This window comes from Ambystoma mexicanum, chromosome 11, assembly GCF_040938575.1.
Source record: "Ambystoma mexicanum isolate Mex_15411 chromosome 11, UKY_AmexF1_1, whole genome shotgun sequence".
Taxonomy (NCBI): domain Eukaryota; kingdom Metazoa; phylum Chordata; class Amphibia; order Caudata; family Ambystomatidae; genus Ambystoma; species Ambystoma mexicanum.
In genome coordinates this window covers 927,227,506-927,240,448 of record NC_090934.1, presented here as the reverse complement: position 1 = coordinate 927,240,448, position 12,943 = coordinate 927,227,506, and positions in this window count along the sequence as shown.

Sequence of the window (12,943 nt, the reverse complement as noted above, 5' to 3'; positions counted from 1 at the left end):
ACAAACCACACACCAAAAGAAATTCAATTTGGAATCTCACCATTACAATGAATTAACATCGGAGAGTGATTGAGGAGTCATCTGCATGCAATGTTGATTTTAGGAACTGCATAGTAGCTATTCTTATTGAAATTTTGAGTGTGGCAAACAATTCATACCATAATTCGTTATCAGAGCGAGATCTACAATGTAACCGAGTTAGTTTGTGGAGAATTGTTTCTCTTTGCTTTGTTAGAGCAACACATACAATCAGTATGTGTTCAAGAGTCTCTTCCATTCCAGCAAGTTTACAGAATCTGCATTGTGCAGCTTCTGCTTTGATTAAACCTCTTCTCAATAAAATTTGATTTGTTGGCCATAAATTCAAGCGGAATCTTTAAATTTGATTTCTCAATGTGGCTGAAGGGCATTTCAATAAATAATCAGCTGCTTGTCGGAATTTTTTATGACCAAACAGTGCTCTATCAAAATCTTTTAGTTCTAGACATTTTTGTTGAGTGCAATGCCAGTCAAATTGATACAGCTTCAGTTTTGCCCTATTCGGATTATTGAGTAGCAAATCTAATATGTTTGCTTCACTCGGGTTATCAAGAACAGTGGTTCTCCAGTTCATTGGAAATGGATGTTGAGAGCGCAATAAGTAGTCTGCCAATGTTGTTAGTACATTGTTTGCCGTTAGGCTTAAAAGACATTTTCGAAGAAGGCTGCATCTTTTCCAGGCTGCTTGAATGTGTATCGAAAGGGTGCCCAATTCAAAACGCAGAAGGGCATTTGGGGTTGAATTAGGAAGGTTAAGTGTTTTTTTCCAGAACTGGGCTTCCATTCTATCCCAATACCCTCGTTTTTGAGGAGTCCAAGTTTCAGCCCCATAGGTGATGATGGGAATTACCTTTTGTAGATAAAATGTTAAAACATGGGAACAAGAAAACTTACCAAACTTGGGTAAAAGTATTTTGGCCTGTGAAATTAAGGATGCAAGTTTCCTATTTATACTGCTTTGTTGTGGCTTGTTCGTGGCTGAATTGATATACATAGTACCAAGATATTTGTATTCATTGACTAACACTAATTTCTGATTTACCAAAACCCATTCATTGTGTTTCTGATGTTTCGAGTTAGTATTTCTCAATTCCATAACTTGAGTTAAGTGTTAGGTTGTTCTTGGCAACAAAGGATTCCAGCTGATTAAGTAGCGACTGAAGTCCACTGGGCGTTTGCGAGATTAGGACCAGGTCATCCGCATAGAGAAGCCATGCGATCATTTGCTTGCCGAGCTTGGGTGCATCATTAATTACCTTCAGAAATTATGTGCCTAAGTCAAAAATGAACAAATTAAATAGGGTTGATGCGAGAATGCAGCCTTGTTTGAGGCTTTATTATCGAGACGAGAGATGATGGGCAACCAAAGCTCGATAATTTGGTAAATAGTAGCTGTCGGTCGACAGAGTCGAATGCGACTCGAAAGTCGACAACGGCCAAGTAGAGAGGTTGCTGTTTTGTTGCATAGGCTGCTTTAATAGAATTAAGTGTAGTTATATTAATAGCAGTACCAAGGCCCGCTACGAAACCCGTCTGGAAGGGGTCGCGTCGGTTTTCATTAAAGGACCAAATGTTAAGATCTCTCAAGATAATTCTGATAAAGATTTTGCCAGGTGCGTCAAGAAGCGATATTGGGCGATAGCTCGCTGGGTTCATGCAATCCCCTTTCTTATTAATGGGGACTATCACAGCTTTACACCAAGATGGAGGAATGCTTTGCTTTACCTGGATAGAGAGGAATGCAGTATATAAGATACTGGCCCACAGATTCGGATTCTGTTTTAGGATATAATTTGACAGGCTATCCGGGCCTGGGGCTCTAGATGAGCTTGCTCTATTGATGTGGAAGAATATATCATCCTGATCGAATTTAAGAGAAAATAGGGAGTCAGCCAACCTCAATGGTTCTTGATCGCAGTAATTTTGTGGGAGATCATACATATTCGTAAAGTAATCAACCCAACATTTCTCAAATACACCGTTAATTTGAGATGATAATTGTGAACACGTTGTGCCTGAGTTAATTAGCTTCCAGATTTGAGAGGTATTTTTGTCTGTGCCACATGAAGCCACTGCTCACCATCTTGTTGATACATCTTTGCTTTATACGCCCTTATCCAGTTTTTGTAATCAGTCTTTATTTTACGCGAAGCCGAGTCACGATATTTCAGCAAAAGAAGCAAGGATTGTCTCTTCTGTTTCCGAAATAAGGACTTTCTATGTCCGATTGATTGGTCAAATACATGAGTAGGACGGGTGCTATTAGATATTTTGCCATAGGATGTGCTAGGAGAGGCAAATAGATGCATTTTATCATGGTATTCTAGAGGAATAAATGCTTCCTCTAAGAGGAGACGATGATCATTAACTAGTTCTTTGCCCAACGCTTCTAAGGCAGGATTTGTCCAGTGTAGTCTATTCAGCTGAGAATTGACATTCATATTTTGTAGCTGTTGTTGACATACCTGTGCTTTGCCCTGAGCATGGACCATGAATTCAATCGTTATCAGATGATCACTATCTGAGGAAGGCAGAATAACAAATTTGGAGATCTGATTGAATAGCGTTCTATCTACATAGACATAGTCAAATATTGCTTTCTGTTGTCCACTTGACCAAGTATGGGAAGGTGGGATATCAGTTTTAAGAGCACCATTCAGCATTAACCGACCCCAAGTTTCGACAAAGGAGGACCACTGAGAGACCCGTTCCGAATTTCCTTTTTTGGATGACAGAAGAAGATGAATATTCAGAACTCCAGCCAAAATAATATGTGCGATGTTAGAGATGGCAACAATGTTTTCCATAATTGTATTGAGATCCTTTAAAAAAATGGAGGTTATAATAGCCATGGGATTCCAATAGTGATTAATAATTACAATTTTTGTGTTCTGAATCGAAATTATAGACCATTGCATATAGGAATTCGAAGAGGGACAATCAGCTATATTGTTATAGTGGAAATATCAGAAATTGTTGCTAGACCAGACATTGGTCTACCTTTCTGGCCTTTAATCGCAGGGACGAGATGAATGTGATGGTTGCCCCAGGATGACGAAACCATTAACCAAGTCTCTTGTAGAAGCACTACATCAAAGTTTGTTAATATACAATAAGTGCTTGTGTCCTCTAGTATTCCAGCTCAGAATTCTGATTTTATGTGTAAGGGGGCATGACTCATCAAATGCTAGTTATGCATTTTTACAACAACAGCAGTTACTGGATTTTGTTGCAGATGTTATGCTTTCTTTTGGGAATGTTGCAGGGATTGGTCCCACTGCTTCCATTCTTTCTGATTGTTGTGTGCCCTCAATTAGGGGACTTTCACCATTGGTAGGAATTAATTTGAATCCAAGTTCAAAGAGTGCCGATCTCGCAGACCATATGATGTTAAAAATGACACGAGATCTAATCCAGAGACCAGAAACAGTCGAGTCATTTTCATCAGGAAATTCGACCCGATCAATATCTACTGAGGCAAGATCCTCCAACATTGGGATATCAGAGAATATTTCCATGATACTCCTTCTATTCATAGTATAAGTTGGAAAGGATCCTCCTCAACAACTAAGAAATATTGAATGTAGTTGTGGGGGCCTTTCATTCCTACTGCCCGAAATCATTGAGGCCACTTTCTTTATGCGTGGTACTTCTTGAGTAGAGTTCGCTTTCTTAATCGCTGCTGGAAGCTGAAAGGAGACATTTCTGGAATTCGGCCTCTGATCTATAATTAATGAGGAGTCATGATTAGGGCCACAAGTGGATGATTTCATGGCGGACCTAAGTGTTTTCTTTTCTAAGGTTAGGGCCACTAAACAGTCCCTAATCGAGGATAGAATGTCATTTTGCATATTTGTCTGTAACACCGGTACAGTTGGTGTAACAGAGAGATTTGTTATATCTGTGACAGTCTCTTTATTTCGAGACGGCAAAGTGATTGGATTATCAGTAGCTTCAGAACTCTGCGTTCGAATTTTAGGAATGACAAGGATGGATTTCGTCAACGGATGTAACATAACCGGATTTGGCTGAAATTGACGTATTGTAATCATCCACGGCTTTCCTAAATTCTACATGATTAGGTAGAGGATCGAATGACCCGAGTTATTTTTAGAGAAAATCTTAGCTGATGCTATTGACTGCACCTCAACGGGTGAATCTTCACACTCATTTTCACATTCTTCCACCACCTGTACCAATTCATCCAGTGGGGAGTGATTTAGGTCTATCTGCAAGCCACTCCTGTCATTTGTAGATCTTTTCTTTTCTTGTACCAGATTAGTGTATTTTTAAGTTATAGCATTAGATGCCAATCTTGAACCACTCACTTGCTTTGATAGTGATTTGATGAACTGTTTAGTTTGGCCAGTTGATAATGACCTTGTAGATTTTTGATTTTTTGTTTTTTTTACATTTGTGGTAAGTTCAGATTTTTGTTTCTTGGAGTTTTTATCAAAAATCATATACGCTTCTTTATGTATCTGTACACTCTCCACTATAGGAGGTGCCTTAGGAGAGGAAGTCATAGGTGATTCATCTGTAGGTGTCAGAGGCAACAAGGGCACTACAACCGGCAACTCCACTGGAGTCTCACGAATGATGCCCTCTATGAATGGAACAGCAGCTTTTAGAGATAGATAGTGTAGTTTTATTGGTTGAACACCGACTGCATTGAGAGCCAAGCTGATCAATAAACAGTTTTAGTGTGGCTACAAGCTCTGGTATCTGATTAAATGATGACAGAGCAACCTTTTCATCAAATACCTGCCTCTGGGCCAAAGAATCCGCAATCGATTTTTGCAAAGTAGCACTGTGTTTAAAGTTATCAGCAATAGAGTTTATTTTAGAATCAAGAACTTCGAATAATTTTGCAAGAGATGTTATAGCAATATTCATCACTTCTAGCATTATTATTGGGGATTTTTTCACGAGCGACCCTCTGGTTATAACAGAGTTGACTCGATCTGGTCTTCTTGGAGTCGGCGGAATAAATGAAATGGAGGTTTCAGTTTCAGATGTGCTTTCATTCCGAAATAAAACAGGAGATTTAGAAAGATCATGATTATCTTCTTTGGCTGGGAAACAAGAATTTGATGACTGAAGATCGATGATAGCATCATCAACAACATTGATGACACCTTTAGACTTATTTAATGAGTTCACAACATTGCCTGTACGAGCATTTTGTAGAATCATGGTATCTGATAGAGAGATATTACATGGTTGTTCATAGCCTTTGTTACTGGCATTTGGGTCCAATGTTGTTGGAGAGCTCATTCAGGGTTGTTTGGTAACCAAACATTCTTGATTATCAGAAAGTGGTTGAGCCTCTACATTAGAGACGCTTAAATTCGCTAATTCAGGCATTTTCGCCATCAAGCGACTAACATGCAATGCTTTAAACCCATAGTTTCGAATATCACCAGCCGGTGTACTAGAGCGGGTGTGCTTCTTCCCAGCTCGTTTGTCCGATTGAGGGCCCTTTAAAAAAGGGCAAGCTGTCTTCAGAGTTGGGAGAGGACTTTTCTTTACATAAAGAGTCGCATAACGCACGTAATCGTGAAGGAGAAGGCATGTCCGTGCGTAAGTTATAGATTTGACCTCTTTTGTCAGTCATAATTGGCAAAAATATGTTAGTAGAAATATATTTGGTAAATTATAGATATAAGCGTTTATGCTGTTAATCATATATCCTACACCAGAGTGATCAAAGCAACGGTTTGAAGCGCCTCCTCGCTGTATCATAAACAAATGTTAAGATGAGAGAAAATATTTGAGTATTAGACAATTAAAAAGCACACAAGGAGTAACACATTAAAAGGAATTCCCCAGTTTAAAATAAATTTATATTAAAGATTAGCCCACTTCACACGCCCCAGCGCTGCGACGAAGCGTCAAAGCGGGACTTTCAGGGGCTTCCACGGGTGCGCGCGCGAGCACTGTTAAATAGGCACGCCCACTGGAGGTAGGGTGCAATGCCTAAACAAAGGAAATAAAAGATGTAAGTGACTTATTACATCAAAAAAGTCAATCTCTGTACTCCTTAAGAGTCGTTCTTCACCTTGTGGTAGATATAGTTTGTTGAGCCAAAACGTAGTAAGCAAATCCAAATGAAGTCCACAAATGCTTGGAGAGCGAGCCGCGGCAAAGCGGGACTTGCTTCCACAGGTTTCTTTTGCATCTGTATACTTGTAAAATGACATGATATTTTCATCTGTTTCTGTGGCATAAGCTTCTTCACCTTGATCCCAAGATGGAACTTATCCTCAATACTTTCTTGATGCCTTATAGAATATCTGCATTCTCTGGTCTCTGCACCTCTTCTACAGCCGTCAGCTCGAGTCTGTGTGATGTCACCATTCATCTTTGCCATTTATCTGCTCTGCTTTTTCAGGAATCTCATTCAAATGGCCATCATATTTTCTTGAATGCAGGTACGGTTTTCTCAGTGGGTACCATGCCTCCCAGATCTTCTTAGGTATTGGTACTTTCACTGGTACTGCGCAGAGTCCATACACTGCTCTTTGTCTGTTCAACTGCTCCGTGTATGTCTCATACTCTGGTTTCCAACAGACAAGTAATATGGGCGGGCGGTTGGCGTAGGGGTACTTGGCTCCCTCTCTACAAGCCCAACAAAATACATTGCACCATTTCATGTAAGTGGCCTTATATGACCCTCTGCTGCCACGTTTGGCGTTCTTGCTGGGCGTGCCCCTGTAAGAAACGGTGGGTGTTGGGCTCATTAGTGGGAGAGGCAAATGCAAATCCTTTGGTGTAGATGGGTGCAGGTGGGACATACTGGATTCATGTGTGGCAATCTTTCTATGAGTTTGGTGGAGAAATTTGGAAGCAGTGGTGGCCCGCCACTAAGAGCAGAGGAAGAGGCACTGCCCCCTCCCACCTGCGCGGCAGGCCACCAACTCACCTGATTGACTGGTAGCACAGTCCCCGGTGTCCTTTATTTTCCCTGGGTACTGTGCTGCGTGCCACTCTGCAGGGGCACGTACCCCGCTACAATATATTTTGTTTGCTTCCAAGCCTTTGGCCTCCGCAACAAATGTACCAGAAAATAATGGGTGGGCTTCGAAAGACTGGCCCCACCCGCTCTCATTATTACACCAGCAGTGTGGATACGCTGCCTGACAGGAGAGGAGCCACAAGGCCCCTCTTCTGTCATTAAGGGCATCAAGGGTAAAGCAAACATGGCAAGTGTTATTACCCAAAGATACCAACTTTTCACAGTGGGATGAGGGTCACTTATGCATTGCTCACCCTCCCATGGCCCGCACTCCAAAAATGTGGATAATTTGTACATCTCTGCCCACCTCACTAAAAGGACGAAATGCACTGTGAACCCATAACACTGAGGACGGTTCCTTTAGAATTAGAAACAAGCTTAGTTCCCTTTTATTTACATTTTTGTAATAGTGTTTAATACCATAGAAAAGCATATTTGCCCCAATAGAGGTGACAATTAGATGCGATTTGTGATTTGTTTGAAAGATAGGCACATCATCTTATTTTTTATTTTATTTTACTTTGTTTATAATTGCTTTAGCAAATTTTTACAAAACTGTTGCTGCTCGTCCCAGAAGAGCCACATAAATGGAGAAAACCAGATGAAGGAGAAGACTGAACTAAGGCAGGCAGACCAGGCAGACTTTTTGTCGACCGAGCATGCTCCCAGTTTATCGTTCCGGAGAGCGTTCTGCTTCGGGTATCTTTAAAGGACAACCTCTCTCATCAGGGTCTTGCTGCGTGGTTACTGGTAAGGAGCATCTTATTTTCATCACTCAGCTAAAGTGTGCACTGCATTGTACTTTTCAGTTATCCTTCAATAGGTATTTAGAAGGGATGGGATTGCACTGGAATGCTTTGTGATCTTGGGCAAAACTGTTCTGGGAATGTGTGTTTATCGGTAGTGACTATCTTGACAAATTGAAACATCAGTAATGAATGTATCTAGTGATGGGGCAAACACAATTATCTGGACATAGAATTAACCCAATTGTAAACACTTGCATATCAGTGCATGATTTATTTTTAGAACTTAGCATTTTTTTCAACCTAGACCCACCAATAATTTTTTCTTTTTTTTTGGAGATTGACCACTTCTGGGCTGTGAAATCTACCAACTTTAGGAGATCACAGGAGGTCAAAGCTCTGTCACCGGCAGTAACGCCATTGTAGGGAGATGAGAGGCTGGCTTTGCATGTAAAAGGGCCCTCACTTTAGTAAGTGATTACCATTTTTCTCAACCTGCCCTGCTCGCAGATTTTCTGACATGTTTGCTGCTTCAAGGTTGTTGTTTTTTCCAGGTCAACCCCATGATACACGGGACAGTGGACAGCTCCGTTTATCACCTGGCTAGACTGTCCTACATTGAATGTAGGCCAGTCTATCCACATAACATTTGACTGTACCCTGTGTATCATAACTGTGCATGAAGGGTAAAGCAAACATGACCAAGTGCTGTCACGGGCCTGCATCCAATGTAGGCCAGCCTAGCCATCTGGATATACTTTCTTTCTGTGGCATGGCATTTTTTTTTTACTGGCTGGAACTCCTTATATGGTAATACTAATATATATTGGTGCAGCGTGTATAGGCACAGCCAGCATTAACTTATTTTATGTACTAGCGTATTTTGTAGGCAAGGGCACAATGGAAATGAAATGCATTGGGAAATGGTCTTGGGCACTGTTGGTAATTTGCTTCTATTGGGTTTTTCATGTGTGACCATCCATTATTGATTGCAAACTGTGTGTCTTTTAATCCAATTTTTCACAAAAACTGCTGTAAAATGCACCATTTTAACCCATTTTTCAGGGGGGAGAACCTCTCAAAACCCCCTGGTTTGGTTCAGCCTCCCTCATTGCGCTCGCTCACTCACACATATTAGGCACATACATTTACACCCCACCAGTTAAAAAAATTCACAAGCTGCCATTGGAAGCATGTTATCCATAGGGAAGAGCGCAAGATCTGATAGACCACACTGCTTTAATTCTTATTAGATGATGATGTGGGAGCGTGAGACAGGGCTAAAGAGGAGAGCTTAGTCATGGCTCAATTAGTGTGGATGTACCAACAGACGTCTGGTGGAGAGCCGTATAAATAGTGTAAGGTGGTAGGTGCATTTAGTTCTCACTCTCTGTCTCTACCTTACATATATAAATTATACTCCAACAGGACAAGCTTCTGTAAGGCAGAAGAGAGAAAGGGAGCAGTGTAGAAACCCCTTTCATTACCATAGGCTACAGGCAAGAACTTTTTGTTCAGAGTAAGGACTTCTTCAATTTTTAGGACAGCATCGCTCATTTCACCTCCCTCAGTATGTTGGTTAGTTGGAAACGTCTCTTACGTTCTCAGGTGTGCTGCTCAGTGGCCTACTTGAAGGTTTGCCGATCAGGGGCAGCACAAGGCATTTGTTAGAAGGTTGGGGAGGGGCCAGAATCCCTGCTCATTTCTCCTAGTGACCTAGTCTAACACCTCCCACAAGCTCCAAACCGCTCTCACACTGGGCACATAGGCACAGGCCAAAATGAAATTGCCCCCAAACCGAACAGCTATGACTCAGCAGGTGTTGAGGCTGTACCAAACTTTGGCTCCAGAATGATGCTGCAACCCTGTTCTTCACAGTGAAACGAGGAGCAGACAGAAAAGAGTGAAGGTGGAGTGTAGATTCCTTGAAGTGCCCCACAAAGCTGGCTGTACCAACCATTAGCCTAAAGGTGGTGCTGCAGAACTCACACTGGAAGTCAGGCTCTAGTATTCTAAGCACTTTGCTGTACAGACAAAAAGAGCCCTCTGAACACCAGCAGCTCAGCAGGTGTTTCATTTATGCTCTGTAAGAGAAGAGCAGGGATTTTTTAATTTCCAATCCCCTAGATGTACTGAGGTTTAAGTTCTACCCCACACCCACATTCCTCTAGCAGCGCTGTGTTATTGGACTGCCCACCTAGGTCTATTACTTCTTTCCTATAAAAAGACTGTACTGTGCTACCAATGTAAAGTACAGTTACAAGGTGCAGCTACCAGTCAAATAGTGCCAGCACCCTGGTATGCAGATTTAACGCAGTGTCCTTTCCCAGTTTGGGTCCATGCCTCTGGCCGCTGACAGCTCGGCCTCCTGACACATGGCGGTTAAGGGATATTTCTCTTCCAGGCAACATGTATCAGCGGGCAAACATTCAAGTTGCAAACTACTATCCAGCCATTAAAAGTCCCCTGCCCCCTCAATTCTAGACATACACGCAGTACAACATTTCTTACTCGAAAGATTCAAATATCACTAGCCAAAAGCTAGCGGAGAGTACACATTTTGCGCCCCTTCATGTATATTATATTTACACATTGATCCCAGCTGCAGGAAGTGGCATATCAATTATGACCTAACTCTTACTTGAGGACCATCTGTTCCTTTTAATGGAAACATTGATTTATTAGGAAACCAAAAGAATGAACTTTGCCTGAAAAACATTTTAAAGTAAAGATCACGCCTGCGCCAAGTGCCTTACTTGGTGCATTCTGTCGATGCGAGGGTAAATTAGAAATCGGCTGTTGTAGACAGGGCGCATCTAGTTTCCAATTATTCTACATTGCGTTGTAAGGATGGTAGAACACACCTTCGACATTTAAGCATCCAGCGCTCAAAGACTGAGGCCAATCTTTCACCAAATTCACTTTCTAGTGCTGGATCAACCTTAGACCTGGCCCTCCTGTGGATGTGTTGCTTCAGTCCTTTCCACATTAAGGGTAGACATGTATAGCAAAAACAAGGCTAAAGCTAGATAGATGTGTGTTGCAGCAGGAAAGGATATTTGTAATAGCTATAGAGTAGCTGTTCTTAATTGCTTGTAGCAGCCTGATGCTAGGAGCTAGCAAGAGGTACTTCACTCCACAGGCCGACGGGCGTCATGCAAACTTACCTATGTCCCATTATTTTGAGTGTACTAGCTTTTCGTTCCCTAAAGGTTGCTCCTTATTAGTTGGGTTTTGGGATTTACTAGGACAACCCACCTGGTCCATGAATAATAGGAAAAGCACTATTGATTATATATGATATGTATGATTGGCCCCTTATTGGAACATGTAATCTCATTTCGCACTACCCCCAGAATGTATAGCGACCACCGCAAATTGAAAACCTGCATAGAGGGAAAAGGCAGGAAACAGACTGTCCCCGGACCAGAGGATATTGCCCTTAATCAAGGAGGCAATAGAATTCAATGGTCAGAAGGTAATATCAGAAGGGCAGGCAAATGCTGTCTAAAATTATGGCGGAGGAGCTAGATCTCCTGGGTACCTGGACAACGATTGCATTGAAAACTGGATCAAGCAAATGACTAATAAAGTGGGGATAAACAGGGGTAATCCCAAGGTGGCACCAGGGGAGGGTAAAAGCAAATATTTGATAAGGAGATCCAAGAGGCCAAACGAAAATTACGCCGACAAATCAGAATTATGAATATATGAACATTTTTAAAGTGCTATCGCAATTGGCAAAAGTGCGAAAAAGTGCAGGGACTGAACAAAAACTGGCAATTGCTACTCCTAGCTATGCTGACACATAATACGAAAACTATCTGGCGGACCCTGGCACTTGCCAAAGAGTCTCAGAACGTTAAGTGTGCGATAAATCTCATCCCTGAAGCTACTTGGCGCACGTTCATTGTAGTTAAAATGTTTGACAAGCTTTAAGAGGATGAACGAAAAATAGGTGAGGAGGATGGCTGGCCCTTGCATTTTAACCACGAGTGTATCCTGGATATCATCAAAAAGGCACAAAAAATTAGAGGGCTCCGGGACCATATGGGTTGGCGGTGGTCGTATTGAAATCAGATCCAGTAAGATGGGCAACTTTCCTTTGTAACACGTATGATAAAGTATGTCTCCTCAAAAAGACAATACTGATTCCAGTGCACAAAGCCGAGGATAGGTTTAATCTGGAAAATTACCGGCTACTATCGTTACTGGACACTACCGACAAAGTTTTTTCCGCATGCGTTTTAAAACACTTACAAGCATGGGTTGATGATAAAAATCTCCTCCACCCACTTCAAACGGGGTTTCGGTGTGGGGGACGTACTAAAGTAAATCTCTGTGTGGTGGATCGCTTAATAAACCAAGCCAACAAGAAAGGTAATCCTGCCCTATATCGAGCATCGTTGATATTAAATCCGCGTTCGACTTGGTAAACAGGGGGCGACTCTGGGACAAGATGCATGATAGCAAGTACCCTGGTTGGCTACTTGAAATCATAATAGCTTTATATAAGAACACAACTGCCAGAATTCGATTGCACAATGAAAATTCCTTGTTGGAGGAAATTGGCATCGATAGGGGGGCCTGTACACTCCTTTCTCTAATACACTCTCACCTACACTCTACTCACACTATTACACTCTCTTCCCACTACTTTCTCCTACACTCCACCTACACCTTCTCCCACAGCCATTTTCCTTTCACTCTCAGTGTCTCTTCTAAACTACTTTCAATCACACACCCTAAACTCACCTTTAGTATCAGTCCCTCATCTTATACACACTCTCACACCCAAGTACCACTTCAGCAAGCAATACCTCACCTTGCACATACTATCTGTAATTCTCCTCCCTGCTCTGCTGCACCATTCTTCCTCCGCCTGGTCTCTATGACTGCCTTGTCCTCCCCCAAAACAACACACACTGCCCTGTATTGGCTCCCTCCATCAGCTGGTTCCCCAGGCCAGCCGTTGGCTCACCTTTCCCCAGAGGCTGTGTTACAATCGCCAGAAGATATCGCATGCGGGCCCACTGGCTCTTGGAAATGGCAGCCTGCTGAAAACAGTCTTAGAATATGTGTATGGATTGTGTGGAGCATCTGAATTTCCGGTCTGATCTGAGCTGAGTTCCTCAGCTGC